Source organism: Misgurnus anguillicaudatus, chromosome 13, assembly GCF_027580225.2.
Source record: "Misgurnus anguillicaudatus chromosome 13, ASM2758022v2, whole genome shotgun sequence".
Taxonomy (NCBI): Eukaryota; Metazoa; Chordata; class Actinopteri; order Cypriniformes; family Cobitidae; genus Misgurnus; species Misgurnus anguillicaudatus.
Window position 1 is genome coordinate 10,970,527 of NC_073349.2, and position 22,631 is coordinate 10,993,157.

Below are 22,631 nucleotides of genomic sequence, written 5' to 3' on the forward strand. Positions count from 1 at the left end.
TATTGCCCTATGGCAAGCTGCTGCATGTCCGTGTCTGTTTTAAAGATCGCTCTGAATGGGATCTCTATGAAAAGTCCGTCACAAAAATGGAATTATCTCTGCTTTTTCCTCAAGATGTGGTGTTTTTGCAGAAACCTACCCATATTCAAAAGCTGATTGCAAAAGAACTACTCAAGGTAGGATGAAACGTTTTTTTTTTTTTTGAAAGCAGAGGGTCTGTTCTTTCATTTGATATATTGTATGTTTATATATCTGAAGAAGAACATTTTCTGGAAGCCATTAAACTTTTGTGAAAATCATGAAAAACGCTGGCGCTGGCTGGCAACTTTTTTAAAAACCGCTGGCAGTGAAAGAGTTAAGCGAGCATCTGGCAAACGCGAGCATCTCTTTTATCATAAACTGTTTAGATGCGTCTGCAGCAGGCACTTATTTTGACAAGACACGTGATGCACCAAACACATATTATGAAATGACTAACCACATGATGAACCACATACATGTTGTGACAAGCTTCGCATCGTGCGCCCTCGAAAAAATAAGTCACCGGCCGCCACTGTTTGGTCATGTACGCAAACATTGGTCAAACTCATTGGTCAATGTAGTCTTGTATTTAGATCAGTCAGTACACAAAAGTAAATGTCCACAATTGTTACCCTTATGAAAATTAACCATGTTTTTTGGTGTATTGATTACTATAAGCAAAACCATGGTTTAACTGTGGTCTTTGGTTTACAAAACCATGGTTATTTTGTGGTAACCATAGTTTTACTAAAGTAACCATGTTTTTTTTTGGTTTTAACTGTAGTAAAACCATGGTTAATTCTTGTAAGGGTATACCCATCTTTATAATACAGTGGAACGGTGCAATAATGTTAGTATAAAATCCAATCATAGTATTTAAACTTTTTCTTATAATGTTTTACACACATGATTGGGGGCTGAAGGTAACCTGGGGTTAAGTGAAGTGTGAAAAGTCCTAGAGCTTAAAAACACATGGTTGCTTTGAATAATAGAGTCTCGGTGTGTTAACGTTCAGATCGATGTTACAACACGTCCCCTTAAGAAACTTCTGTGGGAAACTGGTGTGGGAAAATGTCTTAGCAATAGACTTGAGAAATGACAAAAGCTAGATTCAAACTGTAGACACCTGCATAGGCACAAAGGCTTAAGGTGTCTGAACGCAACACTGTAAAAATGCTGGGATATTTTCAACCCAAAGTTGGGTCAAAAAGGGACAAACTCGACTTAAACCTACTATTGGGTCAAATCTAAAAAATGTCTGGGTTCATTGAACCTAACAGTTGGGTTGAACATAAGGTGAAGTGCTAACCACTAGGCCATGTGCCTGTGATTTTGCCAAGCAGAAACTGGTTTAACTTTATCATTGGTCTTTGAACAACATTTCTGACACCTTATCAGATAGTAAAAGAGGCAGGCTTAGATGTTTGCGATTCGAACAATATTCTTATCAACCATAATTTCTCTGTAATTTTAAAAAGTTGGAGATGTTCCAGGACAAACAAAAGATCTAGGATTAAACCTTACTTGCCAAAATTTTCCAGATTGCGAAACATAACTTTTACATTCTCAGAACAAAAGTTACAACCATTGTCACTGGGATGGTACTTTTTAAAAAGGTCCTAATTTTGGTACAGATATGAAACTTTGAGGTACTTGTACGCACCTTTTAGGTACAAAAGTGTACAACCGCCCCAACTTTTGTACCTTCTTGTACATTTTTTCTGAGAGTTTACGAACCCTTTTATCTTACAGCACATCACCTTAGTCATGAGCTGTCATGAACCTGTCAAAAACTGTCTAATAATTTATCCTCAAATCATGAGTCAAACATTTCAGAAACAAGGCACGTGTCTCAGCACACCTTTGCCTGCATACTGTAAGTCTTCAAACACTCAGTGTTCATAGCATGCCAATGGCCCAAAACAAAACCACGCCTGCTGTGACTGCTGCATTGTGACCTTTGTCTAAAGTGAACCTGCTTATTAATTCAGTCATCATTTACCCTACCACTTTTTGTTTGGACAGGAGGTTTTACGACATCGTAAAAATACTTCTTCAAAACAAACCGATCTTTAAAAATGGCAAAAGGAAGTGAAGAAAATCCCAACAGGCTGGAAGAACAAATAAATTGTCGGTGTCACAAAAACATTCATTCATGCTGAATGCCGCAGCACAAAAGCTCCTGTAATTAAAAGCAGGTACATGGACTTATTGATGTAGCTCTTTTCATACTTTACGCAACTCTTGTGACTTCAATGTTACAGGTGCGTTAAGACACCTGTCACAATTGAAACCAACAATTTGAGCAATCTCTACTTGCGGTTAATCGTGTTGGCTTATACGCGTGTGAAATGTTTTTTTAGACATGTCACAACCAATTTACTTTCCTTCTCACACCATTACCTTTCTTTCTACCTGTCACGCATAAAGTGGCTCCAATATATATTTACTATATATACATATGTAAAAATTACTGAAAAAAATTGAGAGACCACTTTAGTTTTGCCTTTAATTATCATTTCTAGATGTAATACAACCATTTCTGTCCAGTGTCTGTTGAATTCCAACAAAAACAAACCATATGAGCGACATAAAGTCACCAAGCAGCAATGTAAAAGACTGAGTGAATACAAAAACACATTAAAGATGCGATTAAAAAGTATTCCATAAAATTTATATTTCTGAAATTTTCCTAAAATACATGTAAAAACATGATTTTTATAGGAATTTGGCAGAAATACAAAAATTATAATTTTACATAACTATAAATAGTAATTTTAGAAAAACTGAAAACAATCTTGAAGTGGTCTCTTAATTTTTTTCTGCGCCTGTATATGTAAGGAATAATTGATGACGGGCTGTTGAATTATAAAAAATAATGCACACCCAAGGTGGTAATGCGGCATGATGCACCGCCGGTGTGCATTATTTTCAAATAATTCAAAGGACGGGAGTCAATTCTTCGGCTTATACCACGATTACCAAAAACATTGCTCTGGTGCCTATTTTTAAAACATTTAACAAGTTAGGTGTATGGTTTACAAAAAAATTAACAACCATGAAACATTTCTCAGCCAATCAGAATACAGCATTTGTGACCTTTAAAATTTGTGACCTTGTCTATGAAAATAATAAATAATTATGAGATTGGAGCATTAATCACAGCCATAAAAATGACAAAAAATACACTCTTAGAACGAATATGTTAAAAATAACACATTAGTGTTGATTCTGGGACAGAATCCACCCATCTCTGTGTTATTATTAAAACAACATATTTTGTGTTACTTTTAACACAACTTATGTTAGATTTTAACACAAAATGACACATAATGTGTTTAAATTACACATAATGTGTTAAAAGCGTAACGCACAAATAGGCTGTTTACACTTGGTATTAACATGCGTTTTCATCGATCGGATCACAAGTGGACAACGTTAATGCCAGGTGTAAACGGTGTTCAAAACTTTATGAGCTCGTCCAGTTTTAACCACTTTCAACCACATTCAGAGGTAGTCGAAACCCCTTTCGATCGGATTGCTTTTGCTTGTGTAAACGCACATGTTGTTGAATGTGTTCGAACAGCCACACGCGACCGCCTTCTCTCCGCCCATTTATCTTATCTGAGGTACTGAACACAATGTTTTACATCTTTCCTGACTTCTGGTGAACACACGGTGAACAGCACTATTTTTAGCCTTTCATTGAAAAAACTAAAGCGGGTGATCTCCGCAGTTTCATTTTGAAAGCGTGTGAAAGTTCCACGATCTTATTTCATCAATTGCGTTGAAAATTCAGAGAAAGCTTTAACATATACACGTACAAAACACTGTGCAGCATGTTTACTTGCTAAACAAGCAGTGGACTCCGACATAATATTAGTTCGCGTCCATATAAACTCATGATTACTCCTGCTCGCGTTTGAATGACAGCAGAGAGACTCGCCCACAGTCTCGACAGACCTCCCCCTCACAGTATTCAGAAAAGGGGTCGAAAGTGGACAAAAGAGACAAATTTAAATACCAGGTGTAAACGTGATGTGTCTCTCTCGTCCACTTGTGATCCGATCCATGAAAACACATCTTAATACCAAGTGTAAACAGCCCCAAAGATGTGTAAAAAATTAACATATCCTTTCTAAGAGTGTAGATATGATGACAAAAAGATTTTGAACTACAATATTCAAATTTTATGTATAATTCTTAAATAAACACTTTCAAATAGTAAAATTAAACTTTTTATTGGCACTATGTGTTATTAATTTGCACCGGAAGTTGGTTTCCTACCTGCTACAACCATTAGAAACCATCATAGAAATTTTATTGAATTGAATGGTTTTAATGGGAATTTTATTGGTTGTAATGTAAACTTTATTGTCTATGTTGGTCTCTACTGGTATGTGTTGGGTTCCAAATGGTATTTTAATGGAAACCATTAGAATTTCTGTAATGGTTTCTGCTGGGGTTTATTTTAGCAGCATTGTTTTTGAATCTCTGGCCTTACTTAAAGATATCAAGTTTATATTTTCACAGCATATTTTTTACATTATGTAGGATGATTTAATGTATTAAACAGTAAATCACAAAACAATGACTTTAGTTGAGTTTTACAGACTGGGTCACATTTATGGTGTTTGTTAGGTTGTTAATTGACAAATTATTTTAGTCAAAATTGATATTAAAAGCGTTTGGACACATCCTTGGTGCTTAGGCTCTATATTTTTTAGTAATGTCCGAAATCATAGTGGAAATTATTAAGTGCACTTATTCAACCCCACAATGCACCTGTACAACTGATGTACACTTACAGCTAGCCGCTACTCGTCCACTGAGGGTCACACCAAATTAATTCTTGCGTTTCAGAGGAAGACACCACCCCCACAAACATGTCCATATGTTTATGTTAGGTACTGCACCTTATTTTCTGTGGTTATCGGTTACTCTAGGACACCTGAAATGACAAATAAACTAACCCACTGATCTACTAACAATCAACTTGCGACTAGAAAATTGAAGAAAAACCCTAGCATCATCAGTAGATGACCACATGGTTTGAAATTTAGTCTACATTGTCAGAAAAAGTTGTCACTTGGAGCAGTACCCTTTAAAAATGTCCTATATTTGGTAACAGTGTGTACCTTTGAGGTACTACGGTCAACTCTGTAGGTATAAAGGTGTACTTTATGAAAGGGTACTGGCACAGTGACAGCTAGAACCACTTTTTCGACCATTTTTTTTGACAGTGTAGTGAAGTAACAATGATGTATTATGTAGTGTGGATATAGCGCTTGCATGCTTTTGGGGAGGTGCACCTAAAAGGTCACACATTTTACAAACACATCAAAAGTGTATTAGCAGACATCTGGGGTATTGTTTAATACAAAACAAATCAATCCCAAATGACTCTTTAAAAACAGAAGGAACCGGAACGATTCATATGTGTTGTGTACATATAAACAACACATATAATCTCTTCATCTTCTTTTTATCATTTCGCAATATTTACACATTGATAGAATGGTATTTGTATTTCTGCTGTCCAAACTCAACAGTTATATTGACATACACTACTATACCTACACATGTCAAATCTGGCACAATAAATTTGCTTTACTATGAGAGCTCAATGCTTCACCAAAGAACACACTTTCTCTACAAAAAGTTATAAACAGAAAGTTATAAAGCAGTAACAATTTCAACAAATTCCAAACTGAAATGGATGGACTTACCTGGAAATGCTCTTCTTCTCACCCGTGTCCTTTTCACCTGAACCACTACAGCGAGACCAAAGCATGAATTAAACCATGGTTGGAAAACAAACACTACATTATGACAGATCTCTGTCAACTCAGAATACTAAAACCAGTAATACCAGAAGTAGGGAGGTGGTGTCTCGAGGGCTACGCAAACACTGAGACATGTCAGGATAACATGTAGCATGCAACTACCTGTTCTGTTTCTAGAAATCCCATTTGAAAAGCATGCTGATTTATCACAAAGAGCCATAGTTGCTTACATAATGGGTCTGCCCGGAAAATCATTTGGAGAACAAAAGTCCATTCATATTTTCAGCCTGTACTAAACACAAAAATGAAGTGTTTTGTGACTCATATAACCTACCTAATGTTAACATGCAAGGACATTTACATGTCAAATGCTCCCTTCTTTTTATAATGCAATGTATGTCTAACCCTACTCACATATGCATCCAGATTGTACATGTATTATTTTTCCAATAATGCTAATATTTTTTTGCTGCCTTTTACTTAAAAATAAAAAGTAATCATTTACTCACCTTCATGTTGTTTCAAATCTATATAAATTGTCTTGTTTTGTTGAATACAAACGTGATATTTTGAGCAATATTCGTAATCCAGCAGTTCTCGTGCAGCATTGACTTCCATAGTAGGAAAAAATGCTATGGTAGTTAATGATGCTCCAAAATTGCTTGGATCAACTTGAAGGTGTGTAAATGACAGTAAACAGTGCCTTTACATTTTTAATCAAACTGGTTTAGAGGTCTTCACGGGTCCAAACATTTGTACCCAAACCGAAGAGACCCGCTACACAGAACCGACCCGCACCCATCTAATATTTGAAAGTTGAACCCAGACTTGTGCAGAACCGAGAAATGCCATTAATTTACTACCTGGAAAAGCTGCGGACCCGTCTGTTATTTAAAAACTGGACCTGAATCGCCCAGGAAAGACACAGAACCTACTGGGTCCGATCGGCAAATATTTCAGAGCACATAGCTAGCCTAGTAAGTGAATAAAAAGTTGTGAAAATAAAACTTTGTGTCCCTTGGTATCATGCTCTATTCTCTTTTGACTTGGGTATTACACACAATGTTAAACAGACCCAGGAACCAAAGTAATTAAACTGGGACCTGACCCGGCTCGGTGAAGACCTCTAACTGGTTGTACAAGTCATTTCAATGTATTATTTTTAATCCTGGTCAATGGTAAAGGATTTTGGTGAGTTAAAGTAATGTAAATCTGCTGTCATGACTAATTGATCACATCATTTTTATGGTGTATAGTGTTTTTAGTGGATTGATTGTAATATATCTCACATTTCACAAATCTCAGTTGTACCAATCTGTACTTTTTATGGCCGATAGCACAATTTAATGATACCAAACAACAGCAACCCCTTGAAGTTCATATGACCTGAATCTGCCGCTTTCAGTGGAACGGACAATCAATCATACAGTACAGTGGTACACTAAAGGAACATTGTTGGATTTGGTTAAATTTGTCCTCTCCAAAGAGTGTATTTAAATGAGATTGCATATTTGCATCGGTATATGATAGTTATTACTATTTGGTTTAATACAACTGAACAAATTACAAGTGACAGGAAACAGGCGAATACTGTAGAAAGAGAGAGAGATAGAGAGAGAGAGAGTGAAACTGATAGATTAAAGGGCCCATATTATGCAAATCAGATTTTACGAGGTATTGGGATAAATATGTGTTGGCACTGTGTGAACACAACAACCCTACAATGAAAAAAATCCAACCACTCCTCATTTTTTAATCCCCAATAAACCAGTTTGTTTTCATTAGGCCATGTGCTCTTCTGTCTTGTCTCTGACCCCGCCCCCTTGTCTCATTAATTATCTTGTCATTGTTTCATTCCCCGCACCTGTCTATTATCTACTACTGTAGGTGGTGCTCTTACCCAACTTATTAAACACTAATGCTTCCACTGATCAAAAACAGGAAATACTTTGTGTATCGCTTCTTTAAATATGCAATTATCTCAACATTTTGCAAAAAAATGGTATTTTCGAAGAAACTACCCATATTTGAGAAGTGATCAAATAAAAGATAAAGTAGGATGAAACATTATTTTTGTTTAAAAGTAGAGGGTCTGTTCTTTTATTTAATATATTGTTTGTTTTTATATTTAAAGAAGAACGTTTTCTGGAAGGCATAAACTAAAAAAACATAAAAATGCTGGTTCTGGCTGGTAACCTTGCCCTTGTTTTTGCTGTCTTGTGCCAGTTTGTTTTGAATGACTCTGTGTGAGTTTGTGATTTTGCAACTTTGTATTGTTTTCTGTGTCAAGTCAAGTCTAGTCTAGTTATTTCAAGAAAAAAAATTGGTTGTTAACCATTTGTTTGTTTAGTATGTGTTCCTTGGCATAATTTACTTCAAAATACAAATGTATGTATGTTACTCACATATTATTGTAGCAGAGTGTGTGCTGAATACGGTGTTATGTGATATTAGCCATTATTTAAGCAACTCAAAGGCCAAATGTCAGAGCATGTCAAAACTTTTCCAGGGTCCCAAAACACCCTCAGACCCCGAGGGTTAAAGATACACACTTGAAAACAGCACTTTTTTGCTCCCGCCTAAATAGGGGCAGTTCGGACATGCTATAACAAATGATCTGTGGGGTATTTTAGGCTGAAACTTCACAGACACATTCTAGACACACCTGGGACTTGTATTACATCTTGTAAAAATTGACATAATGGCCCTTTAAAGCAACACTTTAAACATAATCTCATGCTATTTAAATAAAACTTGGTTGCGAATCATTCTGTTATTCATTATTGTAGTAAAAAGATGCCACATAACTGCAAGGACCTTTGCCAAACAATGCACCTTTTCATGCATCTTCCTATGCAAGCTCAAACTTTGATGACATAAAGAAGCATTGACAGTTGGGTAAACTCCAGCAAAGAGAGCACATACCTGTGTCTGAACTCATACGTGCTGCATTTAATTAATTCATTATTTATCAACCATACTGACATGTAGGATAAGTATGTATATGGCTGCATCTGCAAGTTTAGTCACCTCACTTGAAGCCTTGCGGCCCTATCAGGCAATGACTTTTTAGGCAGGTTTTGCGCAATTTGCTATTGGCAAAAAAAAAATTTGTCACCTGAGCTTTAAATGCCTTGTGATTAATTAGAACAACATATTGTAAATGTAACATAAAATCTCAGTATAAAGATCACTAGTGTATTATGCATTATGGGATTTTTGTTTTTACCAAAATATTTACTTGCAATGAACAAAGTGAAAATAAAGTGTTAGCTCAATTGGTGGAGCATTGTATTAGCAGTGCCAAAGGTCATGGGTTCGAAACCCACATACTGATTAAATGTAAAGCTTGAATTGGAAGTCACTTCCAATTGGATGAAAGCATTTGCTAAATGCATAAATGTAAACTTTTCTGTAATAGTTTGTATTACTAAACTGTATTAGTTCATTCATGGTTTATTTATGCATAGGAGTACTCCTCTACGTGCAGATCTGCTACAGCACACCTTTCCATTCACATACAATTTGTCAACACAGCAATTTCTATGCTAAGTGCATAACTCAGTATAAATGCATTAAACGTTCATTCCTATCATTTTGCAGTCATTTAGGATGGAGGAAACGAGCTCTCAATCTATCCCTCACAGCAATGCAGTAAAAGTTTTTAAGTATCTGGGACAAGTGAGTGAGAACTTCCTATTTATCTCCATTCCATTCAGAAAACATCCCGGCCCATCAGCACTCCTTTCCCTGGTCGCAATGAATCATTTTAATAATACACAGCTGGTGAAGTTATACCACTGCCTTATCTTAAATAGTACAGAAACAAAGACCCATAGAAAATGCTTCTGTATAGCTCAGTGGTAAAGCGTTGCCAAAAGGTCGTGGGTTCAAACACACATATTGATAAAAATGTATAGACTGAATGCACTGTAAGTCGCATTGGATAAAAGTGTTTGCCAAATGTAAAAATATAAATGTAAAATATCACATAACACACTGCGGTACAGCAAAACATAGCCTTGTTTTGATGTCTCAAAGGTTTATATCAAATATTTTTATTGCAAAGTGTAATTGATCAATATTTAGAGATTGTCTTTGGGTTGGTGTAAATAGAAAGACTTAAGATTTTGAGAATCAGTAGTCGTGCCTGAGGCGACGTTTACACTACATGGTAGCCGAAATCAATTTAGTTTGAACTTTTCTATCTGATCTGGCCTACTTTCAAATATAATTCTTATGCAGCCTCAGCATAAACTATTGGACTGGAATTTCATCTGACGTAAATCACTGTACACATTAAGATCGCTGTCGTTTTAGCACAAGCAGCTTCTTGCTTGACTAAAAAGAATAACAGCAATGCGAAAAACTGCAAGATAGCAAATTTAATTGATATTAATGGGGCAGATACAGTATGCTGTTAAATACAAACTTTAAATAAACATCACAAACATAATAGTACTAGCAAATTTGTTATGTACACTCTTTGGGTAAAAAAGTTGGGCTGCAATTTAACCTGCATGCTGGGTTGTTTCATCCCATTTTGGGGGGTAAATACAAACATTTTGTAATTTAATTTAACCAAATGGCTCGCAAAATCGCTAGCACAACGTCCCGGGGCTATTGTGCCTTGACTTACAGGGAGGAAAATATATTTATATGCTTATGCATTCTCTCACAGATTTGGATGAGTAATTATGGTGTATGTGATTCAGAAAGCGAGTATTTACTTGCGTTAACTTTCATGATCGCGCACAGCTGCGAACTGTACAGGAATCAAGCAGTACTGATTGTCTTTAGCTGGGTTTCCATCCAACATGAAGTGAATCTCTTCAAAATTCGCAAAAAAAAAGAAAAACAACGAAATGCGAATTAGGTGAGCTTCCATCAAGTTGTTCGAGTGAATGACAGTGATATTGGTAACTTAGTAACCAACAGTAAACAAAAGAATGTAGGCGTGGAAAATGAAGACTGCACTACGCGATTGGGCAAGTTATTAATTTATAAGTAGTGCAGCTCGTAATTGCCAAACTGAATACTGTGCACAGAAGAAGGAATGCAGCAGTTTTGATGAAGGTACTAGCAGCAAGGGCATTGCAACAACGTCAAGTCCCATATACTGTATGGTAAAGACAATAACAGTGGAAACAGCTAGATGGTCAGTGAAGTGGGTTTAAAGGTAGGGTATCTAATTTTTAAAAATGCTAACAGTAGCCAACTAGCAATGAAATCACGGTCCCACCCTCGATTCAAATCACCATCCAAAGTCACGCCTCTTTCAAAACACATAAACACGCACAGATCAGACGGTCACATCTCATGTATCATTCACCAGTGTGAAAACTTTGCAGTACAAAGTGAATAACATTACCAAAATAACCAACATAAACAACTGGTTTACATCAGAATTAGTTAAAGCACACTTTCGGTTGTGTAGACGTAGTAACTATATCGGTACGCTAATCCGTAAACAAACACAAATTTCATAATTTGTATGAATCCATAATCCGTAAACAAACACAAATTTCACCCCATTGAGTTTTCTTTTGACTAAAACTAGACTAAAATGACGAGACTTGTGTTGGGGTGGTTTCCCGGACATGGATTAGACTAATCCTAGACTAAAATAAATGTAAGAGCTGTCCAAACTGAAAACAACTTGCACTGACATATCTTAAAATACATCAGTGCCCTTTGTTTTGGCTCAAAACGCACACAAGTAATGTTTTTAGTAAGGCATGTTTGTTCAAACTAGTTATTTTTCCTAAATAAACTAAGGTCTAGTCCTGGCTTAAGCTAATCACTTTACGGGAAACCACCCCTTAGTCGACTAAAACTAACAAGGACCTTTGCCACAAGACTAAGACTAAGACTAAATTAAAAATAGGTGACAAAATTAACACTATGTGGCTCAAGGCTGCGAAACTTGACTCATTATAAGAGCTCTTACTTCTTCATTTGATAAGACTTCAAATCTGTACTTTCTGTTTACAGAACATGACTGAGATTGAGCAATAAGATTTTCCTCAGAATCAGGTAGATAGAAAAACAGGTGATAAGAATATACAAATCAAGGAAAGGTCTAGGAATAAATAGATGTTATCTAATCATAAGTGCTCATGTGCTTTAACTGCTAGGTTTTGGCATAAGATTTTGCATATTAAAAAACAAAAGTAGGGTTGAACTCAAAGCACTTGTTCTGACTAAAACTACGACCATCTGCTATGCAAATCTAGGTATCTTAACAGGTCAGGGCAAAGCGCTGTCTACTAAGCATATTGTTGTTGATTCATCCCAAAGATTTTCCTATGATGATCTTCACAGCATGTTATGACAGAACTGGGCAAATAAACAGGAAACCACTGGATCTCAATTAAATTTTCTTAACACTTAGAAAAATGAGTTAAATGACTAAATGATTAGTGTAGACTAGATCCATGACTTACAACGTGCATTAAAATATAAATTATAAAAAAATGCTGGGTTATTTTTTATGTTGGGTTGTTTTAACCCATTATTGGTTCAAAATCATTATAAGGATGATATGCAAGCTCTTTGATGACTGTAACTGTTTAAATTTTTTCTAGATAAAGTAATACCACTGATGTTGCCTTTGTATTACTTGCAGTAATTAGGTATATTATTGTTTTAATAGAGAATCAAATAAATTAGCACAACAAATATTTTTTCTGCAAAGAGAAATTTAATATGCCTTAATAAAAAAGTAATAAAAAATAAAACACTTTACAGTCTTCCCTGTATGAATTAAATGTACATGCATTCATAGGAAGTACACAGTTCTTCAGTAAAGAGCAGAGAGTGATTTTATTGAGAGATGAATTAGGTTACTGTAGCTTTAAGACTGGAGAGCGAGAGATCGCTCTGCTCACGTGCACTGACGACAGGCTGCTGTGTGCGCACGCGTCGGGTGTACGCAGACAAGAGCAGCTGTGAGGAAAATTAAAGTTTAAACGTTAAAAACTTTAAAACGCATGCAAGTAATAAACTTTCGGCATGAGGATGCGGTTGTCCGTGATAGATATATGTTTTATATGTTGTTTGATGGGGATATGAAGACGCGTTGCTCTGTTAGGACTGGAGCACGTCCTCATAAAAAGTACACATATCAGGGCTCAACGCAAATATACTGGCCCGATCGGGCAAGTGGTTCAGGTTTTCACTTGCCCTGCTAAAATTTTCACTGGCCCCAATAAAAAAGTGTCACATATTTAAAAATAATAATTCAAAAATCAAATATAATTGTATACATATACAACAGACATGTTTCAATGAAAAAAGGCTCCCAACTTTACATGTAAACTGACAGTAAATTGTGTAAAATATTGCATTGTTTCTTTCGTCGTGTTTTACCCAAGTAAATGTCTGCTTCCAAGATGTTAAATAATATACATTGATGAAAATGTATTTTAGTGACTGAGGGTGAAGCACTGGCCCGATCGGGCAAGTGACAATACTTTTTACTGGCCCGAACGTTTCTCAAGCTTGCCCCGGGCAACCGACAGTCCTTGAGCTGAGTTGAGCCCTGCATATAGCTCTGTGAAGACAGAGAGAGAAATCCAAATCTGCATGTCGCACACAAGCAACGAGTTATAAAAATGCTTGCACTGCGTAAAAACTGCAGCCTCATTCAGAAGCCCTATGATGAAAAAAGTAAACAGAAAGATCGGTTCATGAGATCTGCAAATTTAGCGAGTACCGATCAAGTCATTTAATGCCATTATCGGCTGATACCGATCTGCGGCCGATCAATCGGAGCATCCCTAATTTACGCTTAGTAAAAATAGCATATTTTCTTAGCGATAGATGCTTTTTACACAAAAACAAAAGTTTTGTTGTAAAAGTCTAGTGGAATGTACTTTTCCTTGTCTTTGCCAAGTGTCTTTAGGCGCCCGTTTGCCCACCCTTTAGCTTAAAGGCCGCCATCACTAATGTCTGTCTGTCTGAGGAATTACACCATGGAGGACATGGGAACTCCTTGAAAAAGTGTTGGGGACCAGCCACATTAGGGTTTTGGAAAGGCATGAATGAGTGTGTTTGTTCAAGTCTGGATGGTTTACTGAAAGACCCTATTAACAGCAAGACTGTAATAAGTCAGGTCAGACTAAAAGAAACAGAGAGAGAGAGAGAGATGCTGAAGTTTGTGACCAATGCATAAAGAGAAGACGATGCAGGTGGAAATTTAAAATAATTACTTCAAACAAAGCCCTATTGTTAGTCGGATAGTTGCATGCAATAAAGAATTTAGCTTAATACGCATTGCTATTGCACTTTGGGTTAGAGTTTAAACAAACCCTGAATACTACAAATTAAACTTTGATAAATAACTTGCTCTGCATTGTTTGTGTACTGAGTGCAGTAACTTGCATTGCAACAAGGACCTGGGCTGGGTTTCCCAAAAGCATCGTAAGGCTAAGTAGATCGTAAAAACGATCGTACGAATCATCTTAGAATTACGGGCCGTTTCCCAAAAGCTTTGTAGCTTAAGTAGCACATAAAAATCATCGTAGATCTACGAGTGGTCTGGAGTAATCGTTAATTCATAAGTGCATCAAACAACAGTGTTACAAGGTCACCTGCAGGACAATCAGCAAATTACACTCCTGCAATGACGATAATGTAATGTTTTAAATGTAGGCTATATTTATTTATTGGGGTTTTCTTTGCTTATTTGTTTAAATTACTTTAATATAATATATTTAAAATTCAAATGAAAAATAACATTTAAATGACTAATCATAAATTAACAAAGAAGGAAAACGTATTTGGTACAATTTTGGTAAAAGTTGGTAGTGCTACTAGCAAATTAATAATTGTTCCTACCAATTTCTGCTATAATTCATCTGGCTACAGTAAAAAAATTTTTTTTCGAAGGGTATGGCATCTGATTAAAGAAACCAAATAAATATTTACGGTACAATGCAATAATCCATAAAAATAAATACAAATAGATAATAAATAATAACAAATAATGATCTAAACTATAATATAAAATGCAGAAGGCATTTCGCAAGGGGACGAGTCCTAAATAAATACGGAAAAGAATATTTCATTATGAACAATTTTAAAACATTTAAAAAGCCATCGAACAATAATGAAAAAATTATAAAGAATATTAGTGCACATTAGCTTACGATCATTGGCCTAAACAAGCTTGTGCTACAAATTTGAGTTATTCTATTGGTGCCATTTCAGCACTTGACAAACGGATAGCGACTCGTATAGCACTTAAAACCCAGTTGCGAGCGATCGTTATACGTGCATCTTTGGGAAACGCACAATAAAAAATAAACAACGAATGTTCGTTGAAAGTAGCTCGTAGAAAGCGCTCTTAAGGGCTAAGTTCAATCGTTATCGGGAAACCCAGCCCAGGTCCATGTTTAGGGACAAAAATATCGTAGACTTGGTTTGGGCTCTTTGGAAGTAAGTAACCATTCAGAAAACTGCAAGGCAATGCATCGCCAACCAGCAAGAACTTCTCAACATTGCAAATGTGAATTCTGTAGGCACGCACCATTAAAAATCTAGTTTGCATCACTATACCTGGAATCTTCTTTCGTTTTAAAACATAATAACTTTTAAAGTCGTACCTCCATTCAGACAATAAAAGAATATGCGTTACGTGTCAAAACGAAAGTCATTCCTCAAAACACTTTATAACCTGACTGTGTTTGCAAAGCTGCATCTGCATGCTTTGTATATGCAAGGGTGTGTGCGCCTGCATGTGTGGCTGTTGCGTGAATGTGGGTCTGTGGGAGAGAATGAGAGTGCGGAGCTGTCAGAATCCCTGAGGCTCTACAGCAGCGTTATCATTTCTGCCACATGTAACAGCTTGTTGAGGAACTCTGGGATTGTTGGGGCACCCAGCCCGGCAACCGTACATCTAAACACACTTCACCTAAAGAGGACGCTTAATCTTTAAAGAGGCATGGAAGAAATTCCCAGTTATGGTGTAAAGTTGTTGATGTTAGTGCTGCGCACAGATATGATTCAAAAAAAAAGTTTCACAAAAAGTACAAGCTTTATTAATTAAATTATAATTGCATACTAAATAAAAAGATATTAAATAAAATGGTAACACCATTCATCATTTATTAATGTTAGTTAAAGCCAATACAATTGTTTATGTTATTTCATTGTGCATTAACTTATGTTAACAGTTACAACTTTTGATTTGATAAATGTATTAGACGTATTAAATGCTGAAATTTACATGAGCTAAGATTAGTAAAGGCTGTTGAAGTATTGTTCATTGTTAGTTCATGTTTACTTATGCATTAACTAATTGTTAGCAAATATAATCGTATTGTAAAGTGTTACCAATAAAACCCATTCATTAAATTCATTTAGGAGTTGTCTTGGATTGTATTAGGTTGCGTTTCTATTTAAAAAGATGAAAGTGTTCATTTACGATTTTAAAAAGACACATAGCAATGTTAAGTCCAGCTTTCATTCTTTCATTTCTGGTTTTCTCCGCATTAGTATATTGCTTTGTGGAAAAAAGAAAGTATATCAACTAGTGACAATTACAGTACTTAAATGTGCTTCTTTCTCAAATATAATGTAAGCTCTTAACAGTATTGTTCCATTATTTCCGATTGTGAGACAATATGCGCAGCTGTGTCTGCACATCGGTACACGCACCTGTGTCTACACACAAGTCTATGAATTTCCTGCATTTCAGCATAGATATATACACTCGATATCGCCTTGGGGTTCTAAGCATGCGTCAAAACCGCCGCCATCTTGAAACAGGGGTCTTGTCATAGGAAGTAGCTAGGTAATGCTGCTATCTCCGCCTGTACTTCGAATTCATGGACAATGACGGACTTTTGTGCTGTGTTTGGATGTTAGGGCTAATAGCACTATGCATTATAGTTAGGAAAAGTAGATTTTTATAATATCAAAACTTTAATTTTTTTCTGGACTCAATGCTAAATACATGTCTGACTGTTGAAACAAACCAAAAGAAAACCAAGAAAATCGCATTCATGACGATTTGTGGTGATTTTATTTCCGTTACACCATTGCCTACAATGACGCTGATGCGGAGCTCCCCTGTTTAAAGATGGCGGCTCTAGTTGACGCATTCGGTCCAATGAACTGCCGAAGCCAAGGCGACATCTAGTGTTCATATCTATGGCATTTCGGAAGGAATGGTGAGCTGTGGAATGAGCCGTTGGTTGCAATTCGCAATCTAGATGTCACTAAAATCTACACGCACCTTTAAAATAAAATCAGTAATTGAAATCAAACATTAATGCTCCTAATAGCATCATTAGATTATGAATCTTTAGCTTGAATTTCACAGATAGGGTCACAAATGTGCAGTTGCTTCATGCACTCACTAGGTATGTTTACATGCAACCAAATAATCCATTTGTAATCGTATTGATGGCTCAATCTTATTGAAAAGCCTTCATGTAAACACCTTAATCAATAAGATTGAGGATGATCGGATACAAATTTGGATCGTATTGAAGGGGGTGGTGTAGTCTGTGATCCGATTAGCAGGAGAAAAGTGGTATTTTCTCAATCGGATGCAAAAATACATTGTGCACATGCGCAGAACATTTCTGCTAAAGTTCACATCTTATATTTACCTCTTATATCAAATGATTCTCGTCACAGAAACACGCAATAGCAAGGCAATGGCATCACATATTATTAAAAGTACATTCTGCAGAGTTTATGTATACTTTTAAAATCTGGTGGCAACCCTGGCTGTGTGCTTGCGCAGAAATTTTTGTACGGATTATATAGAATGTACATGTAAACAAACATTTAAATCAGATTTCAATGTTTAGGGTGCATGTAAACCGTATTGTCGTAACCTTTAATCACAAAATTTTGTCCATGTAAACATAGCCATTGTGACATTTCTGAAAAATATTCACTGATGCTTAACTCTTTCCCCACAACTGACAAGTTATCTTCATCAATGAAGAGAAAACGCAATGACGAGTTTTTAGGCAATCTATTTTTCTGCTACTGTCCACTAGGTTGCGCTCTTGCCCAACTGATAAAACACCATAGCATCCACTGATCCAAAAACAGTAAATACTCTGTGTATGTTTTGATCATCGTTCTGAATCTGATCTCTAACAAAAGTCCTTTACAAAATTGCAATTATGATTTTTTTGTTCAAAATTTGGTATTTTTTAATAAACCTACCTGTGAAAAAAGAGAACAAATTTTTTTTTTTTTTTTATTAATTTTTTTGCTTAAAAGAAGAGTGCCTGTTCTCAAGAACATATATATATATTTTTTGAAAGGTTAAAATTAAAATTCATAAATCATAAAAAATGCTGGTGCTGACTGGCAACTTTTTAAAAAAAGCTGGCATGGAAAGAGGAAAAGAAAGACTCTTACTTTACACCAGTGGATCACAAGTTTTAAGCAAATAAATTTGAGGTTATGTCTGCCTAAACTTTTTATAGACTTAGAAGGCGTGCACACCAAAGCTTTTACGTCCGCAGCTGGCGTATGTTTTTAATAGTTTTCAAGGGAAGCGTGGCATATTTTTAAAAAGCCAGCAGCTAGCGTTTTTTCCACGCTGAAAGCCGATGCTCAACGTTTTTTCCACGCTCAATGCTGAGCGCTGAAAAATTTTCAAGTTTGGGTGAAAAGCTCAGCTATTCAATGTCAGTTCTTACTGAGGAGGGTAGTGTTGTTTTTGGCAGCCTGTTTTAATTTTAGTTTTGTCTTTGTGTCAAGCTGTCATTTTAGTTTTTATTAGTTTTAGTCACGTTCATACTCTTTTAGTCTAGTCAAGTTTTAGTCGACTAAAAGTCTGGGCATTTTAGTCTTATTTTATTCAGACTTATCCACTAACCTGTGTAGCTAATGGACTTTGGCTTAATCTAATGTGACAACATTAAACATATCAGTATAAATCCAAGCAATTTTGAAAATTTACTAAATGTTTTTCTTGTAAGTAAATTAAAAGTCAGCTTTAAGAAAACAGCAGATGTCTATTAAGAAAAGCAAAAGTTGGTATTTATGGTTTTGTTCTCAATAGAACAGGTGTTTGATTGATTTAATACTCAAGAATTCATCTAGTATGTTTTGTTTATTTAAATAATAAATAAGTGTAGTTATTAGCATATACAAAACAACAAATGTTCTTTAGCATATATGCAATCTTTAGCATAGATATCTTTACAATGCTTCAAAACGCAACGCAGCACAGTGTCATTTAAACAACTGTTACATGATATAAATTTGTACATTGTTATACTATTTAAATCACGCAGATGATTTGGTCAGCAATTAAAGCTATACGTTTTAACAGGCTTGTTGAACTGACCTAAAAGTGATTCAATTTTTTTTTTACTTTTCTTTTACATTTGGAGCCAGAATGGTGTGTCTTCCCGGTCGTAATTGTTTTCTTGTGTACTGAAAGCGTTTTGCGCAGCATTTAGTGGAAATAAGTTTATCTTCAACAGCGCCTTTCTCCATTTCATCACATCTCCTACTGAAAAGAACTAAACACTTGCGGTTGCCGCGTACCGTGTGAAACGCCCATTACTGTGCAAACGGAGGTATGATATCAAAGCATCGCGAGAGCAGACTTTTATGTTTTGATTGAGCACCAACAACACACGTGATCATCTGCAGTCACGTGGCGGGGGCGCGGAGATGCTGAGATGGCTAAAAAGACGAAATAACGTTATAACATTACGTCTCGTTTTGGTCAACGAAAATGAAGAGACATTTTAGCTTATTTTTAATTTTGTAAACCACTTTTAGTCTCGTTTTTATTCGTCAACAATATTGCATTATACATTTTATTATAGTCATCGTCACATGACCAGAATTTTTGTTGCGTCTCGTCTCGTTTTCGTCACGTGAAAAAGGTTTGTTAACGACTATATTTAGTCAAACTTTTCGTTGACGAAAGCAACACTAGAGGAGGGGCGGGACAAATATCACAACAACCAACCAGCGCATTAATGTTTAACGACTGACAAACAAAGCAGAAGTATCTTAGCAACCAAAGCGCTCACCTGAAAAGGCTGGCAGTTGGCTGAAAAAAGCTGGCATTCAGAGTCCGCCTGGCGCTTTCAGCCGGTTTAAAAGCTTTGGTGTGCACACCCCCTTATACATGCAAGTGAATACAGGTGTTGAAGTGCTGCTAGTGACGCACATTTTGGAAGTGCTTGTGTGAACAAGACTGAGAAAAGTGACTCCAAGAGGGGGGCATCATTAGCATACGAATTTTATTCTGCAAAAAAAAAATATTTAGGGCACAGATTTAAAATGCTAAAAAGTTCATGAGCGTTACAATATAGTTAGTCACAAGTTTATGCGTAACTTCGCTTCATTCCCACTACAACATCTATGCACTGTAAGACTCTTCGCTGTTACACCTAACATAATCTGTGTCAACCGTTGAAAATGTCTTACAGTAGCAGCCAAACTCTAAGTACTTCCTTTTTTGTGATGAGTAATCTTTTGTTGTTCCCGTTTGACCGACTTAAGATAACTGGTATTTAAATCCTCAGTCTTTGAACCAAAATGTGACTATTACATTAAATTATCCTCTCTTTAGTCATACTGCGAGAATCACGTCAAACAGGAGAGTTTGACAAATAGAAAACTTATTTAAGCTGTCAACGGGGTACAGCATGTGGGTGATCGGGGAAGAGGGTGTTATTTTGTGCATCAGATGAAAGCGGGCGTGAAGAGGTTATTCTATATCGGGACACGCGGTTAGCATCCTGTTGAGCTGTCTGAGACAAGCTGAATTGGAATGAAGAACATTACAAGTGCCAGCAAACCATGTCCACACGCATTTTGAGGAATGTGAGCCATTGTGCCTTTCAATAGAGGGGATGTTTTCCGAATGGACAGCAAAGAGAGTACATGTTGGCACGAGTGGGTGTCTGTTGCATGCGAGTGTGTGTATTTGTGTTTGCTTGTGTGTTTTTGTGAGCCAGATCTTACTCAGTGGGTGGCATCATTATAGAATATTGTTTCCTCTTTTCAGAAATGCCATGCAAAGCCGTGGTAAGCATGTTGAGATGGTAATTTTATTATCTACGACCAGCAGGAGAAGTCATGACCCTCGTTTTTGCCTATTTGGATGACAGGAACTTACAGGAACACTTACGGCAAGCGGTTTTATAGCCAAATATTGCTGTCGGTACACTAGAAATGAAATGCTGGATAAGTGCTGGAACCTGTGCAAGACGGATAAAGTTTGCAGCGGAACAAGTTATGTGCTTTCAGATCCGAGCCAGAAACATTTTAAAAATGTCCAATAGTGGCCCAGTTTGTTTTGACATTAAGCAGAGCATCCACAGAAGATAACTTTTTTGGGTTAAACAAGCCAATATTTAATACTGAGCAAGTATATTAACAAAAACTGTTCAAAACTTCCTCATTACCTTACCTTACAGTTAACCTGTTAAGTTGGATATCACAGGAAATCTTAATTGTTTTAAGCACAAGTAGGTTACAGACTGCAGCTTCCTAAAATCAGCTTTAAAGCAACACCAAAGCGTTTTTTTACCTTAAACGTTTCCAAAAAAGTTTCAGTGGTTCATCCACTCAAAACAGGGTGAATGGCACTTTCACATTCGCTTTGCAGGCCTCTATCGGCCAAAACCGCACTAAAGAAGTTTCCAACCGTCGGGTAGTGGTCCTGTAGTTCGAGTGAAAACTACAAAAACTTGCTTTACGGCAGACCTACAATCCAATCAGAGCCAGCTATGCTGCAGTATTTACGACAGTGGTAATGAACAATTACGCTTCTAACCTGTAGGGGGAGAAAAGAGCAAAAACTCTTTAGTGTTGCTTTAATGCATGCACACCAGGCCAAATCACTACTTCAACCAAAACAATATTGATTTATCTGCTTTAAAGAATGAAAAATATACGGTAAGGAATCTCTTTGTTTTTACTAAAGATTGTTCTGCGGGTAAGGGTTTTATACCTGACCTCAGAGGACACAGATCACTGACTGTGACACCTGCAGCGGGATACTGTCATCACTATAGACCAGACCTGAAATGCAGCATGTAAAAGCAAGTCTGTAACACAATCCTGAAAAAAAGGTTTTCCTAACTTTGCAATACTAGCAAGAGGAAATACTTTGATACTGAATATCAACAAGCTAAGAGACTGTTGATGTGGGTGACCACAAAACATTCAGCCCAGAGGAAGCTCTTTTCAATTGTATAACCAAGGACCTTTCGTAAGCTTTAATTTGTCTAAATACATTGAAGTAGCTACAGTACTTGTTGTTTTGTAGCGAACAGCTTTCCATAAATAATTTTTTTAAGTGTTTTTCTTTTATCTTACTACATCCTAAAGCATAATATCATAATTATGAATCCACTACACTTCATATTAAATTTAATATGATGCTTAATTACTTAAACATTTCAAGTAAAAGTAGGTATTGACTATTAAAATACTACATTTTTAATGTACTTAAGTATTAAGGGTAGAAAAAAACATGTATTTAGGAAATGTAGGGGACCGAAATGTAAGGGAGAGCAGGGGCGTAAGTACCATTTTTCAGAGAAACAACATTTTTGAAAGATAATGTTTTAGACAGATATATTTTTTGACTGTGGTCATAACTCATAAGTGTGGTCTATCAATACCAGGAGGAATTTGTGTTTCCCACAGGATTTTGAGGAGACTGTGGTGGTGATGACATCACCCGCTAATTAGCATATATGTGATGTCATCATGTCATGTTTGCGTTTGATCTAGTGTTGGCACCTGAAATATGTTTCACTTCTACTCTTTGAGCTGTATCTGTATTTGATCAATATTATATATCAAATTATA

General features: G+C 36.2%; 1 protein-coding gene across 1 annotated transcript in view; it reads right to left on the reverse strand.

The window, feature by feature from the left end:
* The window catches only part of chl1a (cell adhesion molecule L1-like a), a 103,835-nt gene that overhangs the window by 75,788 nt on the left and 5,416 nt on the right, over positions 1-22,631 (reverse strand). Inside the window, exons 2-3 of the mRNA XM_073875002.1 lie at positions 21,771-21,836; positions 5,751-5,795 (exon numbers count right to left, since the gene is read on the reverse strand). The gene's annotated coding sequence lies outside the window, so the exon portion shown is untranslated. The remainder of the gene's footprint in view (positions 1-5,750; positions 5,796-21,770; positions 21,837-22,631) is intronic.